Source organism: Opisthocomus hoazin, chromosome 6 (assembly GCF_030867145.1).
Source record: "Opisthocomus hoazin isolate bOpiHoa1 chromosome 6, bOpiHoa1.hap1, whole genome shotgun sequence".
NCBI lineage: Eukaryota > Metazoa > Chordata > Aves > Opisthocomiformes > Opisthocomidae > Opisthocomus > Opisthocomus hoazin.
Window position 1 is genome coordinate 2,356,427 of NC_134419.1, and position 27,797 is coordinate 2,384,223.

General features: G+C 47.9%; 1 protein-coding gene across 2 annotated transcripts in view; it reads right to left on the reverse strand.

Annotated features, from left to right (window-relative positions):
- Positions 1 to 27,797, reverse strand: part of PDE4B (phosphodiesterase 4B) — a 231,573-nt gene that overhangs the window by 138,053 nt on the left and 65,723 nt on the right. The window lies entirely within an intron of this gene.

Sequence of the window (27,797 nt, forward strand, 5' to 3'; positions counted from 1 at the left end):
TTGGTTTTTATTGACAATTAATGATATGTTTCAGCTACTTTTTCACATGAAAAGGCGCCGTGTAAATGACGCAAGTCATCATTTTTAAAGAGAAAGGGCTATTCCTGAGATTTTCTTGAGATAAAAAGAAAATCAATGCTGTTAAAGCCCAGTATTGATTACATAAGCAATTTTAATTAAAACTACAAAGTGATTTTAAACTGGACCAGAAGCCTGGCCAAGGGAAAGAAACAATAGTTATTTTCTTAAGGAAAAAAAAAAAGCTCTAAATGTCCATGTTTCCATAGAGACAACCTCTATCCTTTTGTGCCTACTAATCTATCTTGGTCGATCAATACTTTATGGTAATTGTTTCCATGGTAATCGCAACTATAATAATCCCCCTTTTCAGTACAAAAGGAATGCATAAAAGCAAAAACAAAACAACTTGGGAAACACGGACTGCGTCTGCAACGGCGACAGCAGAACACACTCCTTTATCTTGATGAAAAGAAGTTAAAAATTTGTGCTTAATTAACCCAGCTGGAGTTCACAGTTTGGGTGAAGTTTCGTAGGGAATCAGAGGATGAGGACGCAAAGTTGGTTCTGCCCAGCGCCGGGCTCCATCCAAGGCAGCTGAGCCCGGCAAGCTGAGAAAAATAAACCGGAGAGCCTTTGGGGCTGACATCCCCCCGCGCGGGCTCCTTGCTCATCCCGGCACCCTGCTGACGGGGACAGGGACAAGTGTGGGGCGCCGCCAGTCCAGAACATCAGGGATAAAAGAAATGGCAAAGAATGAACCATCGGTGACAAAATAAATAATCGCAGAGGTGGTTGGGGGAGGAGGGTTCTATCTCCACAGTGGACCCACAGAATCACAGAATGGTCGGGGTTGGCAGGGCCCTCTGTGGGTCACCCAGCCCAACCCCCTGCCCAAGCAGCGTCACCCAGAGCCGGCTGCACAGCACCGCGTCCAGGGGGGTCTGGAATATCTCCAGAGAAGGAGACTCCACAGCCTCCCTGGGCAGCCTGGGCCAGGGCTCCGGCACCCTCAGAGGGAAGAAGTTCTTCCTCGGGTTCAGCTGGAACTTCCCATGCTCCAGTTTGTGCCCATTGCCCCTTGTCCTGTCGCTGGGCACCACTGGAAAGAGTCTGGCCCCGTCCTCCTGACCCCCACCCTGCAGATATTTAGAGGCATTTCTAAGGTCCCCTCTCAGCCTTCTCTTCTCCAGGCTGAACAAGCCCAGTTCCCTCAGCCTCTCCTCGTAGGAGAGATGCTCCAGTCCCCTCCTCATCCTCGTAGCCCTCCGCTGGACCCACATCCAACCTGATCATCCAGGCTACGTGCAGAAATGCTGGGTATCACCCACGGGGCACCGCAGAGAACAGCCCCGGGTCCTTCATCCGAAATCATCATTTACGTGTTCACTAACACTCAACTAAAACAAGCAACAAATAAAGTGACAATGCAACACGGGTCAGTATTTCAGCTCCCGTTAATGGTGAAAAGCCCCTCCAATGCAGCCATGTAAACTCAGATCTTCTATAAAAATCTCTGCCGCCGCTAAATTTTTCATCCTGGCCTCAACTGGCTGCTCTGCCCATTAAAAAAATGGAGTTATGAATTTTACTGTCTTTTTGCAAAGCAAGAGACATCACTCCCAAAGCAGCATTTCCACATAGTTAAATCTCAGAGCAGCAGGGTAAAGGTAACATCAGGTGAAACAAATTTCATCTACATAAAGACTAGTAATTAGCAGCTAGCTAAAAAGGAAATTACCTAGGATACTTAAGGAAAATACTCCTCCCGAATTAGGACCAATTTAGAAATTTCTGATAGCTTTCCATGTCAACCAAGGAGCATAACAGTATAGAAATTAATTATGTTGATTATGTACTTGATTACAGTGGATTAAAAGGCATTATACAAGTGCTGTTCCCATGGCAGTGAGAATCGTGTCAGCGCTCGCTCCACAAACCTCTGCCACAAACAGGCACCGTTCGGAACCTCCAGGCTGGCTGGATCCTTCCCTGCAAAGAAACCCATCAAATGCACTTTCTGGTTAAAACATCTCGAAAAATGGAAGATGTGGCACTCCGCTGAGCGTCGGGTCCACTACATTTAAACAAGCAAAACCGGAATATAAAGCAGTCGCCAGCCAAGCTGACGTTCGTTAGTGTGTGCTGGCTCATCTGTATTCACGAGGGCAACAGCTCTGGAAGGAGCTCAGCTCCTCGCCGTTAGGGGAGGGCAGCACAGAAACCTGAGCCTAAAAAGTACAATTTTAAATGTGGGGTTTTTTTAAATCATGGAAAAAAGAAAAAGAAAAACCAAAGCGTACTCAGCGGGGAGAAGAGTAGAAAGGATCTGTTTGTTCCCGTAACACTCTACATTCCACAGAGCTCCCCAAACCAGCCCAGAGGTTTAAACCCTGCGCCACCCTGAGCTGACGCCCGGGATTATCTGGTGGCATCACCAGCGGCATCACCAGTGGCAGGAGCAGCTCTCAGTCACCAGCCGGAGTGCGGAGGGAGAGGAGGGAGCACTCAGGCAGCCTTCACGTCCCCTCGGACCCACGAACTGCACACAAACCACAGGCTGGCTATCTCCGACCTGATAGAGAAGTCACTAATATAATATCTGTACGAGCCAAACGAGCCTGCAGTGCCGCCTCTCCAGGTGCTAGCAGGCAGGTCCCAGGATGTATTTGACCTGACACATCAAGCCAGGAGCCAGCTGCTTGGCATTTTACATCGCTTTAAAATGATCGTCACAGAATGTTAGGGGTTGGAAGGGACCTCTGGGGATCCCCCAGCCCAGCCCCCTGCCCAAGCAGGGTCACACAGACCAGGCTGCACAGCACCGCGTCCAGGCGGGGCTGGAATATCTCCAGAGAAGGAGACTCCACAATCTCTGGGCAGCCTGGGCCAGGTCTCCATCACCCTCAGAGGGAAGAAGTTCTTCCTCATGTTCAGCTGGAACTTCCCATGCTCCAGTTTGTGCCCATTGCCCCTTGTCCTGTCGCTGGGCACCACTGGAAAAGTCTGGCCCCATCCTCCTGACCCCCACCCTGCAGATATTTAGAGGCATTTCTAAGGTCCCCTCTCAGCCTTCTCTTCTCCAGCCTGAACAAGCCCAGCTCCCTCAGCCTCTCCTCGTAGGAGAGATGCTCCAGGCCCCTCATCATCCTCATAGCCCTGCGCTGGACTCTCTCCAGTAGCTCCTCATCTTTCTTGAACTGGGGAGCCCAGAACTGGACACGGTACTGCAGATGGGGCCTCCCCAGGGCAGAGCAGAGGGGAAGATGAATGTCTTAGATCATTAATAGCTTATCTGTAAAAACGCAAAGGCAAGGGAAACTTCAGGGGGAAAATCCTGCAGGCGCGCAAAAGGCTGATTCTGCTTTACCAACAGGTCACCCGCTCCAGCAGCGAAGTTTCCAAGGAACCCCTGAAGCCAAGGAGCTGCCACGTCCAATACATCAGCCCGCGCCGCGCCGCCATGGAGCCTGCTGTAGGGGCTGACCCCCTGAACCCTCTCCACAACGTGCAGAACACAGCATTCGGGCCAAAAAAATCAAACGTGGGCTGAAGGACAACTGTAAGGCGTTTGGGTGACCAGCTTTGTGCACATTGTGGGAGCTCTTCTCCTGAGACAACGCACTAAAATCGGCACGCAGTTTGTTTCCTCGATTGCTCCGCTGATGGAGAGGGGTTTTTCCGAAACAGTTGCAACGTGGTTGTGGGGCAGGGTGGAAATACTGGAATTCTTTGCCACTTCAGTATTCTGTATGTTATGTCTGTATATACCTACCGTTCTGTGATTCTGTATATGCTTACCAATATCTGCAGGGTGGGGGTCAGGAGGATGGGGCCAGACTCTTTCCAGTGGTGCCCAGCGACAGGACAAGGGGCAACGGGCACAAACTGGAGCATGGGAAGTTCCAGCTGAACATGAGGAAGAACTTCTTCCCTCTGAGGGTGACGGAGCCCTGGCCCAGGCTGCCCAGGGAGGCTGTGGAGTCTCCTTCTCTGGAGATATTCCAGACCCGCCTGGACAAGGTCCTGTGCAGCCTGCTCTGGGTGACCCTGCTTGGGCAGGGGGTTGGGCTGGGTGACCCACAGAGGGCCCTGCCAACCCCAAACATTCTGTGATTCTGTATATATATACATGCACACATATTTATATGCATGTACACAGATATATATACACACATACATATTTTTATATACATATATACACACACTTCTACTAAACAAGGACCTACCTGCTTACTAGCCTGTAACTCGACTGGCTTTTTCGGGAAGGAACTCTTCATCACACGGGCATCATGAAGGGAACTACCAAGCCCCGTGGCTGGCAATTAGAAACTTTTCCAGAAATACAGGTAGTTTGCACAAATGCTAAATATATAAAAGCAAGGATAACACATATTTCACGTATCTCACGAAAACACAAGATCTGTGTTTAAGCAAGTATAGTCTAGCACTTGACTTATTTATGGCAAAGCTCTTTGCAAAAGTCATTTAAACACTCTAGGAATTAGAATCAAACACTGAAGTTTAGTTCTTTGAGTGCCTACGGGTCAGAATACAGAGAGGCCTTGAATCCTTCAAAACAAAGGTTTGAACAGGTTAAAGATATAAAAAGCACCATTAAAATGCCACGGCAACACCACTGTGGTATTTCCCATGTTTTGAATGGATAGCACACTAAGGGAGTCCCATTTTACCCTGCTAAAGGCCTGATCCTGCCTCCCTGATGTCAACAGGACTTCTGTCACCCAGTTTAAGAACAGCAAAATTGTGTCTTCGGTTCACTGGACCTCTCTGTGCTCCAGGGCTAAACAAACACCCAAGTGTCCTTCGCCGGTACCATTTAATTCTGAAATTAAATTCTTTAATTCTAAATTCTTATAATCTAAACGAAAATTAACCTTTCTGCATTATTTACTTTTAATGAAAGGTTCATTTTAAAAGCTTTAAAGAAACTCAGACGTTTCTGCATCACATCCAGAAGAGCGAAGGGAAAGCCTGGAAGCGTCTGGATGGCAAGCAGCATCAGGACGCCGCTGCGGAAGGGAGAGGAGCCAGCGCGCCGAGGTGGAGACGCGACTTTGCTGGGTGCCACCTGCCACCCGAAGGGGACTTCTGCTGAGAGGTGGAAGCCAGGGGAAAACTGCAGCTACGAACGACGAATAAAACCAGCCCACGGGTCGGTGCCATAACAAAAACCCCCTCGGTACAGCTGTACGCTTCACGCCACTTCGAAACGCAATAAAAATAGCAGAACGTGATCATTCTGTGACTGTGCTGGAAGCCCTCAGTTGTTCCATTTTCACAAATTCATCCAATCATGTTACACTTAAAAAGCCAGCCAAGAAATTGTATGGTTTTTATCTCAAATGAGTGAGTTCAGAGGGAAGATCTCCTGTAAGACTCCACTTCAATGACACACAATCTACCACAGCAAGCTGTTTCAGTACAGCCTCTTCTATATTAACGTTATCTTGTTCAGGTTGAATTAGAGAGATGTTCCCCGTCGTTTTTTTACTGAGGACTCTAATACTTTCAGCCCCTCTTTGATAGCCCGAAACAATACTAAAAAAACCCCAACAAATTCTGAACTACATATGCTCATCTTTCCTAAAGTTCTCATTATTAAACTGCATTTCTCTTCCTTCTCCTCAGGCAGCAGATGGAGTAGTACAAATGGCACTTCAGCATATCCTTGGGAAATCATTTGAATAAATATAGCTCATTTTTAAAGCTGCAGATACCAGAAATGAGGAGAAATATGGCTGAATGCATGTACCATACCGACAGCCACGCAGCAAAACTTAATGTAAGGATTGATGACAAATGGCATAGAGCTGTATAGGCACATGTAATAGCAATAAATACTTTTCTTATCCCACTGGAAAATCTGCCTTTGTGTCACAATGGTCAGCACGATGACAGTGCAGCATGCAGAGTAAGGTGAAGATTACTGACTTTGCTGCCATGCCTGAAGTCATGGGAAACGCTCGACAGCCTAGAACCTGCTCTGTATGCTGGTGGAGAGTCTGTCCCAGCTGCAGACCTAGACTGGAAATCTGCAACACTGATGGAAAATATGAGAAACCACCAACCCAAGACCTTTACCTAAAAGCTAAATGCTAAGAACTGCAATCTTTATTAAATATAGTAGCTAATCTAGTTATAACTAGACAACGTCAGCAGCTCCAAACACTCTGGGGGTTTGGACTTGCTTCCCATGCCAATGACCAAGAAGTCACCAAGGCTCTTCTGCCATTTTACGTCCCGCTGCTCAGCCCACGGACCTCAAACCCATTCGAGGTGCACCGAGGATGTTCCTTACTCTAACAGCCTCCTGCCGGGTCACAATAGGACTGGAAGTAATTGCTCTGGACAACAATACAGAATACAAATGCCAGGATGCATTAGGCCAACCCCAGAAGAGAATCGATGCAGCAGCCACTTCTTTTGCTCTTCCGAAAGCTGCTCGGTGAGCTCATTCCTCCTGTCTTCTCCTCCTGCTTCCTCCCTGCCGTTTCCCCCGAGCAACACGTTCAGAATTTTGCAGAGTGCAAGGGAGTTGATGAAAAACTCATCAACGATTTCAAGTGAAGTTAATTTATGGATAGAGGAAACTTTGATCTGAGGACACACAACAAGAGCACTGGCAGTGCCTTTGATGCAGATGATCAATCGTGTTTGGGAACGCTGTCTTGGTTGTGCTGTTAGTTAAGGGTTTACCTTTCTTCCCAGGTTGAAATGTCTTTTGCCAAATAAAATTTTCATTCCTTTTATGTCAATTATTTTGTGTTGAATATATTGACTCAAGTCTTTGTTGTGGGTGTTGCCAGGAGTGAAAAGTTTTTCTAGATCTCCTTCCTTTGAAGACTGTTTCAATATTAAGTATGAGTAAGCTGAAGCTGAAGATGAGTCAGACCTATCCCTCCATGAAGAGGCAGCGAGAGGGGCTTTGAACTATTGGAGACGATAGGAAGCCCTCAAGCGCACTGGGAAAAACTTACCCAAATGCTTCTTTCAGCTGGGAGAATCGCATTCCAAGCAGCCTCATGGAAGATGGTGTAGACCTCCTTGCATGAGTTACTGGATTTTCTCAACATACACTCAGTGTAAGAAAATGCACCTCTACCTTAAAAGGGAGCACGTGAATCATGACACTACCCTGCATATTTAATACAGAAGTGGTATCCAGTTTCTAGACTTGAGCAGCCCACAGGAGTTAAAAGAAATCTTAATTTCTCTAGCATTTCTACTGAATTTATTCCCTAAAGTCAAGTAAAATTTTCCTCGATTTCTCTCAATAGTACAAAAAAACTCTGAAAATTATTTAAAACTTGTAGCTCATTTTTCTCTCGCTACATACAAGAGACAAAAATGCTTAACATCAACTTTGCTATCTGTCAATTTATTTAAAGCAGGAAAGCGCTCAATTAATAACATTTATCTACGAACATAAACAACTCATTCTTTTTGAAATGGAGGTCAAATATCCAAAATAGCAATTAATTTTCTGGAGTGCAGCTCTGCGGAGAGGGACCTGGGTGTCCTGGTGGACGACAGGTTAACCATGAGCCAGCAGTGTGCCCTGCCTGCCAAGAAGGCCGATGGCATCCTGGGGTGCATCAAGAAGAGTGTGGGCAGCAGGACGAGGGAGGTTCTCCTTCTTTACACTGCCCTGGTGAGGCCCCATCTGCAGTGCTGTGTCCAGTGCTGGGCTCCCCATTTCAAGAAAGATGAGGAGCTACTGGAGAGAGTCCAGCGGAGGGCTGCGAGGATGATGAGGGGACTGGAACATCTCCCCTACGAGGAGAGGCTGAGGGAGCTGGGCTTGTTCAGCCTGGAGAAGAGAAGGCTGAGAGGGGATCTAATAAATGCTTATAAATATCTGCAGGGTGGGGGTCAGGAGGATGGGGCCAAGTTCTTTCCAGTGGTGCCCAGTGACAGGACGAGGGGCAATGGGCACAAACTGAGGCACAGAAAGTTCCGTCTGAACATGAGGAAGAACTTCTTCTCTCTGAGGGTGACGGAGCCCTGGAACAGGCTGCCCAGGGAGGTTGTGGAGTCTCCTTCTCTGGAGATATTCCAGACTCGCCTGGACGCGGTCCTGTGCAGCCGGCTCTGGGTGACCCTGCTTGGGCAGGGGGTTGGGCTGGGTGACCCACAGAGGGCCCTGTCAACCCCTACTATTCTGTGATTCTGTGATCAGTAAACTGTCAATTTGCATAGGCGAAAACCAGTTCCAATTCCTCGCGAGCGGGCTGCGGATCCCGCACATCTCCAGAGAGGCAGCATCAGCCTGGGAGCACGCCTGGGACCCCTCGTAACTATTCCCCTTTCTTTCTCCTGCCTTGTTGTATCTGACCTCCCATCAAACAGCTCCACTACAAACGAAGCAGGATTTACTTTTCCAGCGTTACAAATGTGACGATCCCCTTATAATCTCATTCTTTTCTCCCCCCGCTCCAGGGAAAACTGAAACAGAACTGACAGGTCTTGGTATGAACATAAAAACCCAGCAAAATCCCCGTTGTAACCAGCTCTGCTCCACCAGCACACCAACACGCATGCAAGCCCTCAGGCGCAACCTCCGTACTTTCTGTTGGACTCTCCCGGGTGGAAAACACCGCGGCGGGGGCACGGAGGTGGCTGGGGAAGAGGAGGGGGAGCATGCCTTCGGCCTCGCCCTGCCTCTCCCATGAGCGGAGGGATTTTGCACAAGGCTGTCTTGCACCGTTGCCTTCGGATGCCCCTCCTGAGCCGCGTTTCTGCCCTCTTCCCCGCTGCAGTGGTGCCGGTGCGTGACGTCAGCCCCGCTGACCCCCCTGCCCGGCTTCGTCTCCCCCTTCCCCACTCCTCCTCCAGCCGCCATCCCTTTTGTCCTTCCCCTCAACACGTTCCCCTCTTTGCTGGCATTACTTCATCCCTTTTTTTTACCTTCAGGCTGTTTTTACATCCCCTGTCCTCCCCTCCTGAGCGTTTTTACAGGCTCGCTCTGGGTTCACCACGGCCATAAAACCCCCTTTAATAGCATTTCCAGAGCACTAATGCTTCTCCATTACAGCACAGCCAGCTCTGGCTTTCATCAGGTTTATTCAGTCGAGGGTAGAACCAAACAAGTGCCAGGTTGTTGAATCGACAGAGCTGCCACTCACAGGGATGCTGAGCAGAAGCCTGCCCGGTCCCCAGGCCGCCGCGCTCCTCCACCACCAGCGCGCTGCCCTGGGAGCAGCCCGCTCACGCCCGTCGGGCACGGTGCTTCTGGGCGAGCCGGAGAATCCCCTTGCTGAAAACTAACAGCATTCCTCGAGCCTCTGGATTGGTTTGCAATTCCAATCTTCATTCTTAGTATGTTTTTAAAACAGTCAGAAAGTAGCTGACTGCGGACAGTTAATCTATATGTAAATGAACGGTGTGCATATGGTATCGCTCTGCTAAGGACCCTCGCACGGAAAAGCGGAGCCGCTTCGGCTTTGTTCCACAAAACGTTCCAACTGCTATTTTCGCGGGATGACGTCCTCAGTGCCATGGTTACGGCAACGCTGCAGAAAGCATCGCTCTCGCCTCTCCCTGCTGACAGGGCCGGCCCGTGGGGAGCAGCGCAGCCGTCTCCCTCCGGCTCTGGGCCGAGCCCCTGCATCCCGGCCGCCCCGAGGGATGCGACCGGAGGCGGGAGGGCTCTGCTGACGGCGGTCGCATGAACGGCACAGCCAGGCAGCGAAGGTGGATTCGCACCGAGCACCGCTGCTCAGGTTGACCATGAACCAGCAGCGTGCCCTGGCTGCCAAGAAGGCCGATGGCATCCTGGGGTGCATCAGGAGGAGTGTGGGCAGCAGGGCGAGGGAGGTTCTCCTCCCCCTCTGCTCTGCCCTGGGGAGGCCCCATCTGCAGTGCTGTGTCCAGTGCTGGGCTCCCCACTTCAAGAAAGATGAGGAGCTACTGGAGAGAGTCCAGCGGAGGGCTACGAGGATGAGGAGGGGACTGGAGCATCTCTCCTGCGAGGAGAGGCTGAGGGAGCTGGGCTTGTTCAGCCTGGAGAAGAGAAGGCTGAGAGGGGACCTTAGAAATGCCTCTAAATATCTGCAGGGTGGGGGTCAGGAGGACGGGGCCAGACTCTTTCCAGTGGTGCCCAGCGACAGGACAAGGGGCAATGGGCACAAACTGAAGTCAAGGAAGTTCCAGCTGAACCCGAGGAAGAACTTCTTCCCTCTGAGGGTGACGGAGCCCTGGCCCAGGCTGCCCAGGGAGGCTGTGGAGTCTCCTTCTCTGGAGATATTCCAGACCCACCTGGACGCGGTGCTGTGCAGCCTGCTCTGGGTGACCCTGCTTGGGCAGGGGGTTGGGCTGGGTGACCCACAGAGGGCCCTGCCAACCCCTAACATGCTGTGATTCTGTGACAGCAGTACCGAACAACAGGATGTACTCCTCATCTCCCTCATCTCCTCATTATATTTTAATGGTCTTTGTTTATTAAAAAAAGTTACTCAGCACTTGCGACGGCTCCTTAGCTGACTCCGAGCTGTGCTTATTACTCTGTCATTTGTCAAAGTCACTTTTTCATGAACAAAGAACAAGCAAGCACTATCCCCGCCTGCATGGACACTCAGCAATCTCAGTAAGCTCTAGGAGAGGTTTTTGAACATTTTTTTTCCTGAGAGGTGTCATTTAAGCCTGTTCATACTATTTTTCCCCCATTTGCAAACACAAAGCAACTAATTTTTCATGTCGCCAAAACATTATCGAGCTTAACAACCAAATAATGGATTTTGAGTACATATAAGTAAGCCTTATTGAGGCAGAAATTTCATCAGCTGGGCTTCACAGTATTTCCACTCCCCCCCTACCCCCCATATTTGCTTATATCTCGACTCTGTTCCATGCAATTTTAAATCCTCATTTGAATTTCAAAAAATAAGCCCTTTCCTGTTACCTGTTGGTCCTTCCTGAGAAGAAGATTACTCTGGTCAATCTTATTCTCATTATGCAATTTGCTCCCTTTTCACACTACCGAATACTACGGTGATTTCACCATTACCTCTGTTTTCAAATCAGAACTGAAGAAGCAGTTGCTTTGGGGTGGGTTGTTTTTTGGGGGTTATTTTTGAGTTAATGACTCCCACCTGTGTCTTTCATGGTAGAAGGCAATAATTAAATTGCAGAATTTCAAACATTTTCTTGACATAATGGTTGCTTTCCCATTATCCAACTACCATTTTTCCCTCCACCACTGTTCTCAAGATGACGAGCACCTGACAGCCATTAAATGTCAGCGCAGAAAACTGGCAGATCGATGGCGAATGACTTGTGACTGAATGCACTTCAGTAAGTCTGGCCACCCCCTCTGACACAGTATCAACAGAGTTAAAACTCATTATTTTTCGAATAAGTTTGAAAAGGGCAAAAACCCAGGCCAGTTTGGTTTCTGCTGGTTTTCGCCCTTTTCCCCCTTTATTTGTTTTTTCACCAATCAGCTGAACGCCTGGCACACGTCAGCGTCCAAGGATGCTCATCCTTCAGCGCTACAGCCCCAAGAAAGACAGCCCAAAGAAAAACTCCTCAATTTCTGTTTAAAATCCACTTGTCCTCCGAGCTTCGGCGCGTGACGGGTGCCAAGCGGGCAAGGGCAGCCTCGCCGGAGGGAGCCGACTCCGCCGCGCTGCCGGGCCGTGCTCCTACCCGCCAACGGGATGACTGAAACACGCAGGCATATTTACTCGACTTGAAAGTTTTCCAAGATTTTTTAGTAACCGTTTTTCTTTGCTGATTTCCTCCTGTGTTTTCTTTATCAGTCAGCCCCTGTACGCACTGAGGAAAGCAAGACTGCCCACTGAAATCAGAGCGAGAGAAGTCCGATTCCTTGCAGACAAACCATCCTAATGCTGCTACGGCATCCACATTCCTCGCTCTAAACCTTACGAGTCACTGCAAAAACATGTTTTAAGATGCCAGATCCTATGCAAGGAAAATACCTGCCAGGAATGAACGCTGTTAGACTTTCTGGCTTACCACGAGTCTGCTGATTTCTGATGATTAAAGAGGATCAACTCCTGCTGCTTTCAGTGTTGGAATAACTTCTGCCATTTCACAAAGTGACTTGAAAGTCTGAGCACGCAAAGACAGCAAACTGCAGGAGAGAACAGGAATTTCCACCTGAAGAAATGCTTTTTTAAAAAAAGAATTATTCTATTGGCACATTTATTTTCCTTCATTAGCCTTTGCTGAGTCCAGTCCCCCGACAAGCAGGGCGTCCTGCACTACTCACCTCGGGATAACTCCACAGAGGACGCAGCATTTATTTCTCGCAGCATTTGCATCTCCAACACGGGGGTGCTGGCACCTCACTTCGCGTGTGCATAAGCGCAGAGGCACCAGAATCCACACGTTCAGCACGCCCCTACCTGCTTATCTGACCCCACTCCATCCTCTTTCTTATTTTAGCCAAGCTTCAGCACCCTTCCCACGTAACTCTTCACTGCACTTTCACTGTGCCAAGGTACCTCAGAGGTCTCCGGTTCGCTCGCAGCTGCAGACCTCAGCGCTGCCTGCGACCGCGCTTTCCACGCTCTCCCCGCCACAGCGGCGGCCTCCTTTCTCCATCAGGACATGTACAACTGAAAGCCATTCAAGTTTCCATTTCAATGTCTCGTGAAACTATTCTAAAGCCCGAGGGAGGTGGAAAGGAGAAAACCATTTCAATTTAAATATCATAAAGGCACAAAACATACATATTTCAAGGTCAGCTCTCCCTTCTAAAGCACTACACATAACACCAAAAATGCTTTTTTGCGTGTAGGCGGTTTTAGGTGTCTTAAGCATTCTCCCTACGCCTATGGTAAGAAATATTGCTTCATGAAGAGGGGACATTCAGAAATCGCTCCCAATAGAGAATCCACCTCAATGAAAAGCAGCAAATCATAATTCATTCTCCAAAACAAATAAATACCCCAAACTTGTCCTCATTATTGCTAACCCAGAGAAATCTGCAATCATTTGCTATTGTTCTTGATTTGTTGGCATTAAACTTTACTACATATGTAAACAGGATCCTGCCAATCTGAAAAACGATATAATTTGTTTAAAAACAAGGATCTCCGCTCACAACCAGCAAAGCCATAACGACAGACCACAGCAGAAAGGGTTCCCGTTACTGGGACAGCAATTTGGTAGCACTCAACGACTCCTCGGAGCAAAGCAGCATCTCCCAGAATTCACTCCAGCTACAAATTCATCAGCTCAGCTCATCACAGACAGGAATAAGAAGCTTAATTGCACTGAAGGACTACCCACTGCAGAGGAGATGGACTATCCGACGCTCATTAGCCTGTCCTCTGTGATGCGCTGGTGTGCGGAGGGGAACCACGGGAGCCCGTCACGACACGGCGTGGCCCCTGAGGAGAGGCGTGTGTTTGTTTTAATCCTTGAAACGTTAGGTAACTTTCACAACATAATTAATAAAAAAATCAATATAATTTCTTAGTTAAGATTGCCTGACTGCATTTTACTGAACAAAATCCTAGGTGAGGGGACGCACGCGTCACATGAAGCAAAGCCGCTATTAACCTAAGAGTAAGTGACAGAAAGTAATGTTCATGATAAAATATGTAGAACACAAGTGTCGCTGATACAGAAGAAGGACGGCTTGACTGGGGTTCACAGTACCAGTTCCACTAAATTAAAAATAAAACAGTCAAGAAATACCCCACTGAGGCTGGTACCCAAGTGGTCTCAGTCATCCAGGCTGCCAATTGCCCCACGAGGGGCATTATAAGCAAAATAAAAGCTCATTAAGGCTGTAAGGTCGCTGTATTTCAAACCCTGGGTAGGTATGTCCAATTCTGTCCAGAACAGCTGGCATCAGAGTAAGGGATTATCCACAAAATTATAATTAACCTTGTATAAAGTGATCTTGGCCAACGTAGAGAGCTGCCTTTTATTCTGTTCTGCAAGACCAGAAGAGACCCAAGAATGAGATTAACGATATGAAGATTTCTGCTTCAGTCAGAAAGACAAATATGAAACAAAATCCTGCCCATGAACACGCTGGCAGCTCTCAACGTCAGGGAGCTGGACTCTCCGCCCTACGCACGCCCTAACCAGGGGCAACACTCCCCAGAGCAACAGTGAGAAAAAGAACCAAAAAAAAATTATCTCCTGGCGTGGATGGTAAACAGAATATAAATGCGCATTATTTAACTTCTCAATGAGATTATATAGATATTATATGCTATTTTATATATATGCTGCACTCTTCACAGTGTTTTCATCTCCACAGTCAGTTGCGAATGAGATTTGGGGACGCAGGCAATAACTGCAGCCGCTCACCAGTGATGAAAACAGGTGACAGCTCCTGTGGGAGAGCTGTACCACGTGCCAGTTACTCAACCTCATCTAAAATGTGTATTTAAATAATAATTCTTCAGGATTTCACAGGACTTCATTTAAATAATTTGAATAAAGCAATTTCATTCTCACTGAAGCGCTAGACAAGACAGAGTTACAATGGATTTCAAGAGAATTTCATTTCTGTTACATAAACAACCTGCATATAGTTTAGGAGCACAAGATTTCCTCGTTGGGGGATCGTTTTGTCTGCGTTTTTTCTTTTTTAATAGCGGTGCATGCCACGCTCTCCATTAACGATTGCGTCCCTTTCACGCCTCGTGACACCGTGGCGTCTCCTCCTCTCTCTCGGCCCTCTGCAGACACAGGTACTGACACGGATTCCCACGTCCACAGGCTTCCAGCAGACTCTCTGCTCCTCCTCGCCCTTCCTGACCCTGTTTCAAGGTGGTAGCTGTAGCGTCAGCCACAAAATACGGACTGTATTGTTTCCATGGTCCCTTCATTAACTGCCATAGTAACCAGGTAGTAGCAGATCTGTAGCCAACTACCTCATCTTATTTTTATTTCAGTTATTAATCTTGAGGTGAGAGTGTACAGGCAATTCACCACACTAGTTTCCACATTCCATATCATGCAAAACCACTCCAAGTTAACCGTAAACAGAATCACAGAAAGTAGGGGTTGGAAGGGACCTCTGTGGGTCATCTAGTCCAACCCCCCTGCCCAAGCAGGGTCACCTACAGCAGGCTGCACAGGACCTTGTCCAGGCAGGTCTTGAATATCTCCAGAGAAGGAGACTCCACAACCTCCCTGGGCAGCCTGGGCCAGGGCTCCGTCACCCTCAGAGGGAAGAAGTTCTTCCTCATGTTCAGACGGAACTTCCTGTGCCTCAGTTTGTGCCCATTGCCCCTCGTCCTGTCACTGGGCACCACTGAAAAGAGCTTGGCCCCATCCTCCTGACCCCCACCCTGCAGATATTTGTAGGCATTTATAAGGTCCCCTCGCAGTCTTCTCTTCTCCAGGTTGAACAAGCCCAGTTCCCTCAACCTCTCCTCGTAGGGGAGATGCTCCAGTCCCCTCACCATCCTCGTAGCCCTCCGCTGGACTCTGGACAAGGAAGAAGAAATATGGATGACGGGCACACAGATGCCCACTGACCCCACCTGGAGAAACAGGGGCCGTGGGTTCTACCACCACCGCGTGAAGCAGAGGATAAGCGTATCTCCTGCTGGAATGGACCACGAGCAACATCCAACGATCGGTGTCACCAGGCTTACGCCCTGCATTCCTGCTCTTGTTCCCACTGGAAGGTGACGTTGGAAGCAACCCTCCCAGTTGTCCCCACAAATGGTATTTTGGCTGCAACCTGGGGCAGCCTTGAGACACAGAAATTGGACTTCTCAGGTGCACTGGAAGGCGCACCCCAAATCCACCCAGGGCTCTCCAGCCCCCACCTTACAGAGCCATCCCCAAGTAAAACCCCGAGGACAAATCTCTGTGGACGCTGGTTCCTCACCACCATTTTCCTCTCCAGATTCGGTCCTGTTGAGCCTCCTACTACCATTATTTGCTACCATGGGCAAAACTTGACTTGCCAATGATAGCTCTTCCTATAGTCATCCAGGCAGCAGACCTTAAAGACCAAACTAAGTCAGCCTGTGTACCTCTGCCTGCTGCAGAACATTGTTTTTTCTCATGGAAAACCTAAAAAGCTGACAACTGTTTCACTACTGTTAGTCCACTCAGATGTCGCTTTGTCTCATTCAAGTATGTATTTTTTTTTTCCTCTCTAATTAAGGATTTACAGCTAAAAAAAAAAAAATCAGAGATCATCTTTTTCCTCTGGAGAGCGGACTTTGGTCGCATCAGGGAGAGGGGACGCACACCATGGAGGGGCTGCTAATGGAATCTAGCTTTTCCAACAACACAGATGATAAATATTTGGATCAGGGAGTCAGGAGAGATCACAGCTGCACCTCTACGTAAAAAGAAGGAAAAACCCCAACAAATAAAACGGGCCCACTGAAGAGCCCCGGAGGATTTGAGATTTGCACGGTGGTATCATAAACCCGCCCGGGGAACAGCCAGACGGAGGACGGGAAGGTGATCTTGGTGCCATCTCCAAAACATTGAACACCACCAGAGCGTGACTCTCGGGGCGGCCAAGATGGGAGACGTGACCCACGCTGCCTCGCGTAACTGCGACCATCAATCTCTCCAGCAACCATTTTCCACGCTGACCTATGGTTCAGAACAACGGATACGCATGTGCGGTGATTCACGCCTCCACAGCGAGTACGGAGGGATACACTTTAATCACAATCACCAAGAAGCTGCTGTACTTCGCACAGGGTAACCAGTTAAAAGCTGTCATGTGAACGCTACAACCCCCCATTTTCAACGCTACAATCCTCCATTTTCACTGCATTCCATACCCTTGCCAGCTGCTTTTCAGTGCAGACACAGCCTTTATACCTTACGGTCATTTGTACCAACACACACCAACCAGGCAAAAGGCGAGAAGTTCCGTACGACGACTTACAGCAGAGAACGTCGTTACACAGCCCTAGTGTTACCAGATGTCTCGTTCCTCTTGGTTTTATGTAGTAGAAGGAGATTGGTACTCACCTACATGCCTGCATAAAAAAGGGACTTTAAGTAGATAAACGAGTAATATTTTTTCAGACAAATGTCCTTCTATGTTCACTCCTAATTATTTTACAAGAAAGCTAATGGGATCCTGGGGTGCATGAGGAGGAGTGTGGGCAGCAGGTCAAGGGAGGTTCTCCTCCCCCTCTGATCTGCCCTGGTGAGGCCCCATCTGCAGTGCTGTGTCCAGTGCTGGGCTCCCCAGTTCAGGAAAGATGAGGAGCTACTGGAGAGAGTCCAGCGGAGGGCTACGAGGATGAGGAGGGGACTGGAGCATCTCTCTTACGAGGAGAGGCTGAGGGAGCTGGGCTTGTTCAGCCTGGAGAAGAGAAGGCTGAGAGGGGACCTTAGAAATGCCTCTAAATATCTGCAGGGTGGGGGTCAGGAGGATGGGGCCAGACTCTTTCCAGTGGTGCCCAGCGACAGGACAAGGGGCAACGGGCACAAACTGGAGCATGGGAAGTTCCAGCTGAACCCGAGGAAGAACTTCTTCCCTCTGAGGGTGACGGAGCCCTGGCCCAGGCTGCCCAGGGAGGCTGTGGAGTCTCCTTCTCTGGAGATATTCCAGCCCTGCCTGGACGTGGTGCTGTGCAGCCGGCTCTGGGTGACCCTGCTTGGGCAGGGGGTTGGGCTGGGTGACCGACAGAGGTCCCTGCCAACCCTGAACATTCTGTGATTCTGTGATTGTCACAGAAGTTCTCCTGAATATCCACCGCACCTCTGCACAGTAAGACATCCCTGTGAGGGATTTCAAGCCGTCATCTGGTCTCTTCCCACCGTCCTAGGTAGGTTCAGCTAAACCCAAAACTTCCTCGCCTCACTCTACAAACGATTCGGGTCGTAGACCTCACAGCCTGTCCCAGCAACGCAGTCCAGTTCTCCAGCCTCCTTCCCCCCAAGCTTTTCTGAACGCCCACAGCCGACCTTGTTCCTCGCTGCAGGACTCGCCGATTATTTCTTGCCCTATCTGCAGCAGACACGCCAAGATGTTTCCTTCTCCTGAAACTTTCTATAGAACTAAAAGAAAGCAATTGCTTCAAGAGTACATACCACCAATTTTTAATCTCTCCTGATAGGCACTGTTTATCATTTCTGCCATTTTTTCTCAGATTCTCTCAAATTACTCTCCCTGACGTGGGGTCGCTGAAGTGGACACAATCCTGCAGCTCTAACGTCACTGCCCGCAGCAGGGCAGACTATCTCATAACTGCCCCCTTTTCTCCAAAGAGTAATATTGAACGTGGTGTTCAAAGCCTCAAAAAAGCGTCTTCACATTGAGCCTGACAATATTGCATTTGGCCATCTCCAGACCACGAGGACGATCACTAGAAACGCAGCGCTCTGCTTTGTTGCTGTTGTATATAGATTAAAAACCACCACAAAAGGCAATGCCTTCCTGGGTAACATCTTACCTTGCTGCTTTCTGTTTACCACACTTCTTCACAGTAAAATTCTGTAACATCTCATAAAAGTAACATGTGAAAATGCAAGTGATTTGCTGCGAGGACGTTTCCTCGGGTTTCTCTAATGTTATATTTGCTTTTCCGGACATAGAGGTTACAAGCAAAAATATTGCTCAGCTACAGAGATACGTATTGCAAGAACAGGAAAATTTTGATTGTAACAGATTACAGCACACAAAACAATATGCTTCCAGTGCTGTAGGCAAAAGTATCCATCCACTCGGTTGGCCTCATGTAAATAATTCAGTATTAAAGCAGCTCAGCTCTTCTGCGCAAGTACAGGCCTTTCAGCGAAGTATTCTTCAAGTGTGATGTCTATACACAGACCTGACACGCAGATCACAACCATGAAATTGGCTAAAAATATCCTAAAATTAACTTAACAATTCTAATTGAGAAGATGCACACGGATTAATGAATTACAATTTGTATCATGAATATTTTCCCAAGCAAACAAGCTGCAACACGAGTACATGCTATTGTGATTGCTTATTCCATGGCGCTGAAATCCCTACAAGAAAGCAACTGTGAATCATCTGAACAGTCATGCTTCTCAACGGGAAAAAAAATCATCCATGAATACATTTAAATAAAAAAAAAACCAAAAAAAAACAACCACAAATCTGTCATGAGCCTCTGCTTCCAGAATGCCCCACCGCTTTGGGGTGGGTGATGGAGGCTCACCAGGGTTCGGCAGAGCCTGCCCTTCCTCCTGGGCCAGAGGAGGTGGCACGGGGTGACACTGGGTGTTCCATGCAACCAGCTTCACCCAGCCCAGAGCTGCCAGTTCTGCCGAGCGCCGCATCAAGCCAAGCCTGTCCTCACCTGAGTGGCACCTGCAACTTCTGCAGTCCCACGGCAGCTGGGAAAGCCAACAAGGGGAGGGTCACCCCACCAGTCCTCTACAGAATCACAGAATCACAGAATGTTCAGGGTTGGAAGGGACCTCTGTGGGTCACCCAGCCCAACCCCCTGTCCAAGCAGGGTCACCCAGAGCAGGCTGCACAGCACCGCGTCCAGGTGGGTCTGGAATATCTCCAGAGAAGGAGACTCCACAGCCTCCCTGGGCAGCCTGGGCCAGGGCTCCATCACCCTCAGAGGGAAGAAGTTCTTCCTCATGTTCAGATGGAACTTCCCATGCTCCAGTTTGTGCCCGTTGCCCCTTGTCCTGTCGCTGGGCACCACTGGAAAGAGTCTGGCCCCATCCTCCTGACACCCACCCTGCAGATATTTGTAAGTATATATTAGGTCCCCTCTCAGCCTTGTCTTCTCCAGGCTGAACAAGCCCAGCTCCCTCAGCCTCTCCTCGTAGGAGAGATGCTCCCGTCCCCTCACCCTGTACGCTGGGCATCATCCCTCTACGCTGGGCATCAGGCAGCAGCCAACACAAGGCAGGAGAGACTGCTAAGTGTGCTTATGTCAAAGTGAGCTTCCACCAAATCTTATTTTCCATGGTTTTCACTGGAGGGTGACAAACTAGGTACACTTGATACCCAAAAATCCTGACCACCACATTCACTAAACCAAGCCGTACAGATCTGAATAATTCGTATCTGCAATATGTATTAATTCCACTCGTGAAAAACTACTAAAATTCAGAAAAGAGTTTATGGGATGACTACGAACCTCTGAAAGAAAAAACGCACAAATGAAAGACATCAGGGAAACGGCAGGCTAGCTCTCAGGCTGTGCTGCGCTACGAGCATGCCAGCAGGCCCCCAGAACAACCCTAGCAAAACGAGGCAGCACTGCGGCCAATTTGGGTTGGAAGCAGAACAACGAGTTGTGGTTTATGGTGCAGCCTCCTGGTTTTCAGCCTCATTTTTCTCAGCGATCATCAACTGCCCACAATCACACAGCAACTCAAATTTTGGACTGGCCAAATTTCCAATCCTTATTTCAACAAAAAAACTGAAACAAATTCCACTTTTACTCCACCTGGACGCTCCATCAATATTCACAGCCCTTAAAAGTGAAAGCATCAACTGAAGGACTACTACTAAAAAGCAAATTGTGTTCCAAAACTCGTAAAACCCAGCTCCCCAGATTCCATTGGTGCTCTGTCAGGGACCGCAGTTTTAACCGTGGTTGGCTTATACACAGATATTTTGAGAACGGAGAAATGAAGTATACACACTGTGCTACTTAACAGCATGATCCACACGACAATAGATAGCTTATTAAGGGACAAAAGACCAATTAAAAATAGTAGATGAACCTACACAGCAATTGGTGTAACCACTGGACTGGGTCTGCTGCTGCTTCAATCACAGCACGGTGCCCTGCAATACCGGTCTGCCAAGAAAAAAGAAAGAGACAAACCCACAAACAAAACCTAGGATGAAATCAGTTTAAAAAAAAAAAAAAAGTAAATTTAATCTCTTCTCATGGATTTGATTTGTACTTTGGGATAATCTCTTGTGACAGCCAAATGAACCCTTCAGTGCAGGAGAAAGGGATGGATGAGGAGATGAGGTGAATGGCTCTGGTACTCCCCGGAGGATGGTCTCCTGCTCCCCAAAGAGCCTCCCCACAGCACAGCTTCCCGACCCCCCTGACCAACACACCACAGCTTCAACATTCCTGGAAAACGGATGCGGTGCTGGCGTATTCGGGAACAGCAGAGCCTTCCACATTGTGAAGGTATCAGCGGACCCTGGAAACGTCACGACAGATCTGGAACGACGAAGGAGGAAGCGGTGGGAAACTGGTCAGCAGCAAAGTGCCTTGCAAAACGTCCGCGTCCTCACCGAGGAAGGATTGAGGCTGATCAGGCAGAAATCACATTTCCTTCTGTAGGTGGCAACATATGGGAGCTGTCAAAACACATGCTCCTGCAGATGCGCGTGTCCCAGAGCGACACTGCCTCTCGCCTTCTGGGACTCAGCCTGGCTGTGGGAGAATTTGTGTATTAATTACCATAACCTTCAAAACGATGCTGCAGCAGCGTACCTGGGGTCTCTCGCGGCGCCTTGCAGAGCCCACTGACGGCTTCCCAGCAGCGAAGGAAAGCCCGCATCCCACCGCAGCAGCACGAGAGGTCTGACGGGGAGCGGTAACGCTGCTGGGGCTGACGAGGAGGCGAGGGCAGCACGGAGAAGGGCATTTCTCAATTCCATCTTCTGGCGTGGCCCACGGAGAATATCTCCCTCCTTCTCTGGAGATATTCTCCTTCTCTGAAGATATTCCAGCCCCGCCTGGACGTGGTGCTGTGCAGCCGGCTCTGGGTGACCCTGCTTGGGCAGGGGGTTGGGCTGGGTAACCCACAGAGGTCCCTTCCAACCCCCACCACTCTGATTCTGTGAACCTCTCCCCTTCCAGCACATGGCACAGAGCTCCACAGCCTGAGCCGTACCGGGGAGGGACAGCCTTGTGCAGCTCCTCTCCACCGAGGGAGAGCTGCTGCCCCTTCCCACTGCCCCTCCGGGCAGCTGCCTGTTCTGCCAGTGCCCTCGCAGCCCAGGAGCTCGGTGCTCCCGCACCAAAAACCTCCTGCGTGTGGCTGACCAGGCTGCTTCCTCAGACAGATGGACGGACGGATGGATGGATGGACGGACACACAGCCCGGCGACGGGCTCTCCTGGCAGACAGGGCACAGGCACACTGCCCAGGAGGGGCTCTCCCAGGCCAGAGAAGCAGAAGCAGTGCTGCTTCCAAATTAGAGAAGTAAACCCGGCGCTTTACGTACGTAATGCCTGGCTCTTTCCTCAGCTGTCGAGCAGTGTAGAGAAGGAGACTCCACAGAATCACAGAATGGTCGGGGTTGGAAGGGACCTCTGTGGGTCATCTAGTCCAACCCTCCTGCCGAAGCAGGGTCACCTACAGCAGGTTGCACAGGACCTTGTCCAGGCGGGTCTTGAATATCTCTAGATATTCTAGTCTCCTCTTGCCTGTGTCCCTCCGGACACAGAGCTCGTCTGCTGCCAGCACCTGCTGCTCCCTGAGCATCCAGAGCAACCAAGGGGCCTGCTTCCAGTTTCCAAGGCCCTGAAATCATCCAAGTCCCCCAAGTATCAGAGCACGAACCCAAGTGACAATCAGACCCAGCCACGATGTTCAGCGACCATGCTCCAAGCTGCAAGATGAAGTCCCACGGGAGCGAGGAGCCACTTCCACTCCTGCTGCTCCCCATCGGTGGTGCAGACCAATGCCACTGCTTCCTACTGGAACACCAAGGACCACCCAACACAGCCCTGCCCCGCACAGGCTGGCCTTCACTGACAACTGCAAACCAAAAGACACGGGTGAAGAGCAAGGAGAACCACCATCTGGGTGCTGGTAAGGCGCTTTCTGTACCAACAGCAACTCAGAAACATTCAGCACAGAAAACTCCTCTTGGTCTGTCCTCAGAAGACTTAAACTAGCTGACCTGGAGATTAATCTTCTGCATATAATGCAAATCCAAGTATAGCAGCAGGAGGCCCACACACGTCACAGCAATCAAAATGGCTCAAGCCAACCAGTTCAGGAAAGGATTACTGCAGTGGAATGAAAAAAATTGGTTTAGAAGCTAAATAATATAGCCAGTATCTTAAAAATATTTGAAGATATGAAGACGTCCCCCATGTTTCTGAAAATTAAATGCAAGATTAGAAATGTGTAGTCAATATATTCCACCTCAGCCTGAATGCCAACTCATGCACTCTCTACAAGGCACAGATTGGTAAAAGTAGAAACCAAAAACAGATGCTGATTAAAACCTCAGCTAAACAAATCGTCTACAGGAAAATGCATTAGCCCAAGAGACGCAAGAACAGCAGGACACCTTAATGGAACTGGATGCTTTAGATGGTATGTCTAAACCATCAGAAATTCCCTTGTGCAGTGAAAATTAGTACTTTCGGGATAGTCCAGACACAGAAAAGCAAACACAATGCTGACACCTGAAATGACAGTCTGTGCTACAGAGAAACCACACAGGTTTGAAAGGAAATAGAAAACAAGCATAAAAGGCCCCATGGGATTAGTATAAAGAAAGATGAAAATATGAAAACAGTCATCTCTTAGGCATGTTATAGCCAATATAGGTATGCTGATTGTCAACATTTGCTTCCAGGTATTAATACAAGAAGGAAAAAGCATATTAGAGTGGTAAAAGATAAAAGCATTGCTAGGAATAATGGGATGAAATGCAGAATAAAGTGTAGTCTGTTAGAGGAAGCTTCTAGACCACAATATTTACTAAATAAGAAGAGTCCATCAAGTACCTGCAGCGCTTAACACTAAGGGCAATTTATTCTAGACCCATAGGAATACTCATGCGTGCACTCCACGGCTGAGCAGGTTATCAGATGAGGAAACCGTGCTCCTTTCAGGCAGGATCCGTGCTGCATGTGGAGCTCATCTCGCCCTGTAGACCACAAGCACAGAGTATCCCCAATATATCATCTCCTTCTCTGGAGTCTCCTTCTCTGGAGATACTCCAGACCTGCCTGGACAAGGTCCTGTGCAGCCTGCTGTAGGTGACCCTGCTTGGGCAGGGGGTTGGGCTGGGTGACCCACAGAGGGCCCTGCCAACCCCTGACATTCTGTCATTCTGTGATTGCCAGAGTATCTGTTGGCTTGTGCAGAACAGAATACTCAACAGCAAACAGAGAATCATTGGGTATACACAAAATAAAATTAAACATGGCCTAGACATTCAAAAATACAATAAATAAATGCTATTATGCTAAATCCTTCAATATTTATTCTACTCATGTTCTGTAAAGGAACTCCTTATTAGTTAGGATTCATAGACTTTGGGGGTGAGGGGAAGGAAGATCTTATTAACGGCATGGCTCAACAAATCACTCTGAGTTACTTAATCGCTCGTTAATTCTTTTATTTGTACTATATCTATGCATTCTGTTTAACGTTAATACCGAGCTGTAGAAAAGGTTAGTGGATTATTTTAAAAAATAATTTTGTGATCGTGAAAGGTGCCTTAAGACTAAAAATGATGAAAAATAAAACGATCTTGAAATGAAAATAGCATCTCGTTCCTATGAGGCTTGTAAAAATTCTTCAATAAAGAAATTATCTCATGGAAAATATACTTGTAATAATTCTTGACCAGGAACGGTGGCATTAGGTACCTCTTAATCACATGTGCTCATAGCTTCTGTCGTCTGTACTGACTCCTCCTTCCCAAGACCTTACCGCAGTGAATGCCACCTGCAGTGGCACAAAAGACACACCGATATCACTGATGAAAACCTGAAAAATGCATGAAGTTTGGTGCCAGTCTGGGGCACCCAGCTGGAGAATGAGCAGGGTCCCAATATGCAGAAGTTTCTCACTTTACTCCAAGCGAAGTCAGTGGGAGCTCTGCAGCTCAGACTCCAACTCAGCCGCCACTGCCTACTAGCAAACACCTCGAAAACGCGAGGAGCCCAACAGCTGACCCATGATGGATCTCCATTTTTTTAATTGTTGCAGTAAGCCAAAAAAGCCAGAAACAAATAAACCCCCCAGAGATTATATCCTTTAGCTATACAGCCTGGTTAGCTGAATACCTTTGTTGCAAGGGTTGACAACATGAATTAACCAACACTAACAAACAGCTGCAAACACTTGTACCCAGCAGTCTCCCATCTGACGGCTGCAGCAAGGGCTGCTCCTCAGTAGGCCCCCTTCTATCACACCTCCACCTAGTAAACGCTAAGAAGTTTTTAATCTCGGTTATTCCTTTCAGTTGAGTCATTACTAGCATATTTTATTGCCTTCCTGAAATGATTAACAGTAGTGACCTTTTCAAAATTTGGAGGGATCTTTTCTGCATGCTAAGTAATACCACAACGGCTTAATTTAAACTCCAGCACAAAACCAATCTACCTAAATAATCTCTGTCAACAATTAATTTAACATTAAGAAAGTCAAATAACGCGTAGTCAGTAGCAGTTCTGTTTTTAATTTGTTTGCCCTTTTTAATATCCTGCTCAAGGCAAGAATTATTGGTGACAAAACCAGTCACAGCTATCACATCAATTTAACTTCAGTGCCCAAAGCCAAACTCACTTCAGCTGCAAGAAGCTGCAGAGATCAATTTATCAACAAAATTCTCACCATTACAGTTTGCTGGTTCCCAGATCCTGCCAGCCTCAGTAAGCCCCACGGAACAGCAGACCACCATAACTCCCCCCCCCCCATTGTCTCTTATAAATACACAAATAAAATTGTACCCCCAAACCACAATTGCAGCAGCACGTATCAACAAAAAGTTACTTGAAGGCGACGTCTGCCACAAGAAAAGCCCAACTGCAGGGTACTGAACAGCTCTGAAACTTTAAGTGATCGTTGTTATTTCTTTCCGCTAAGATAAAACCACCCATCATTTCTGTGACCAGTTCTCCCTGCCGGGAGGCACAGCTACTCCACTGTTACGAGCTACAGGGCTCCCAGCCCAGGGCCTTTATGTCAAATATCAGGTAACTACCTACACTAGGGTCACACTGAAATGAAAAATAAAAAGTTATTTCCAATTGCGACGTCCTGCTAGTTTTAGACGTTTCCAAAACTACTTTAAACCCCAAATGCCTTCAAAACCTGTCTACTTGGAAAGGCGACTTACGTTACAATGCACTGTTCTGTAAGTGTCTGAAATTCTTTCTTTGGGTTTGAAATCCAAAATTTAGTTTTCTGAAAATGTAGATCAAGAGATCCAGGATGAAAATAGGCCATCTGCAGCTCTGAAAAGCATTTGTATTAATGTCTGCTGTCCTCAGTAAAGGCAAAGTATTCTTGAACACGAACATCTCTGCTTTAGTTCTGGTCTCTGCTTGAGGTTTACTTTCATCTCTCCTACCTCTTTCTAACCTTTATCTGTGGTAATTGTTTTTGTTAAGTCTTGTTAATTAAGACTGCAAGCTCATCAGGGGAACATCCTCCCCTTTGTCTTCCAGTTCCGTATCATGCCTGGCAGAAGCACAGCACCACAACCGCATCCGACCCTCAGTGCACCAGAACCATTTCACGCAGCCACAAAGGGCCTGGAGTCCACCTGCGTGCTTCCGTCAAAACGCTTCTGCTCACATAGCTTCGTGGTTTATGGATATAATAGGCTCACTGCTTCTGGTGAGAGATTCTAATATTGACTATGAAAAAAATCTGTATCAGAATGAAATCGTTCCCCCTCTCAGCCCGGAGCTGATGCCCTGCAAAGGCTGGCAGCTGATCACAGCGTGCCTTCCCACCACACCAACGGCCCGGTTTCGTCGCTGTTCAGCTAAACGCTGTGTATTTATTCTCTTTGTCTAAGGCCCTGAAAGTTGGCGTTCGCTCTGTAGGGCAGGGTTCAGAAATTAGTGACCCTGAATTATTCATTAGATATTTAACCAAGTGCTCTGCCAAAACCCCCAGTTTCTGTAAATGTAACAAAAATAATTATATATTCTATTATTCTCTATAAAGCTCTAAATACCCTATTTTTTTCAAAGGATTCCTTAAGGCGATACTAGCTTTTACCTTAAGTGATACCATGATAAAAGGCAGATTTAATAATCTGTTTCAGTTTCTTATCTTCCCTTTCCTTGAACCATTAATATAAGTGGAAACAAAAATGTAACTCAGCTTGTTATCTTTGCAAAATCAAATACATTAGACAGGGTATTATTTGCCTCAGGCAATGCCATTTCAAGTTTGTATCACTATGAGCCAGGACCATTCGGTTTGCAAAGAAAAAAATTTTGATTTGACAATGACTGCTGCCACTCACTTACAATGAGCAATTGCTCTTTCACCAAGAAATCTGTTTCCACCCCACTACATCTGAATGAACAAACCTGTGGTGTTTGTTACACAGGAAATATTTTCCCCAAGGTCTTGAAACAATTTTAATTTATTTCTCTCTACCTTCATAACACATTGACAAAAGAAAGCAGAAATTAACCAAGACCTTTCTTATGAGAGCAATTTTAACAACTCAGAAATTAGATTTTTAACAATGAAATTCAGTGTCTGTTTGGATGAGAATCATTGAATTAAAATGAAAAAAAATCAACCAAAAAACTACATGCCTGGGACTTCAACCTCCAGGCTGACTGCTCCAGTCGTCACCAGCGAGGGGGGCGAGCTGCTCTCCTGTTGACAGCGCTGTCGACCGTCCAGTCGCTTACCTGAGACAACTCCAAAACTCAACGCTATGCTCCTGGTTTTCCAAATTTGGACCAATACGACCGATAAATTGCATCACTTGAAGATCTGTGAATTTTGCTTTATATTGTTACGCACACACCTTTCAATGAGTTTTTAAAACACCAGCCCTATAGACTTCTGAGCGCGTTTCCTTACTCTCTGTTTACACAGTTAATACCACAACCCTCCACTGTGCTCGACCACCTCCTGCCATGT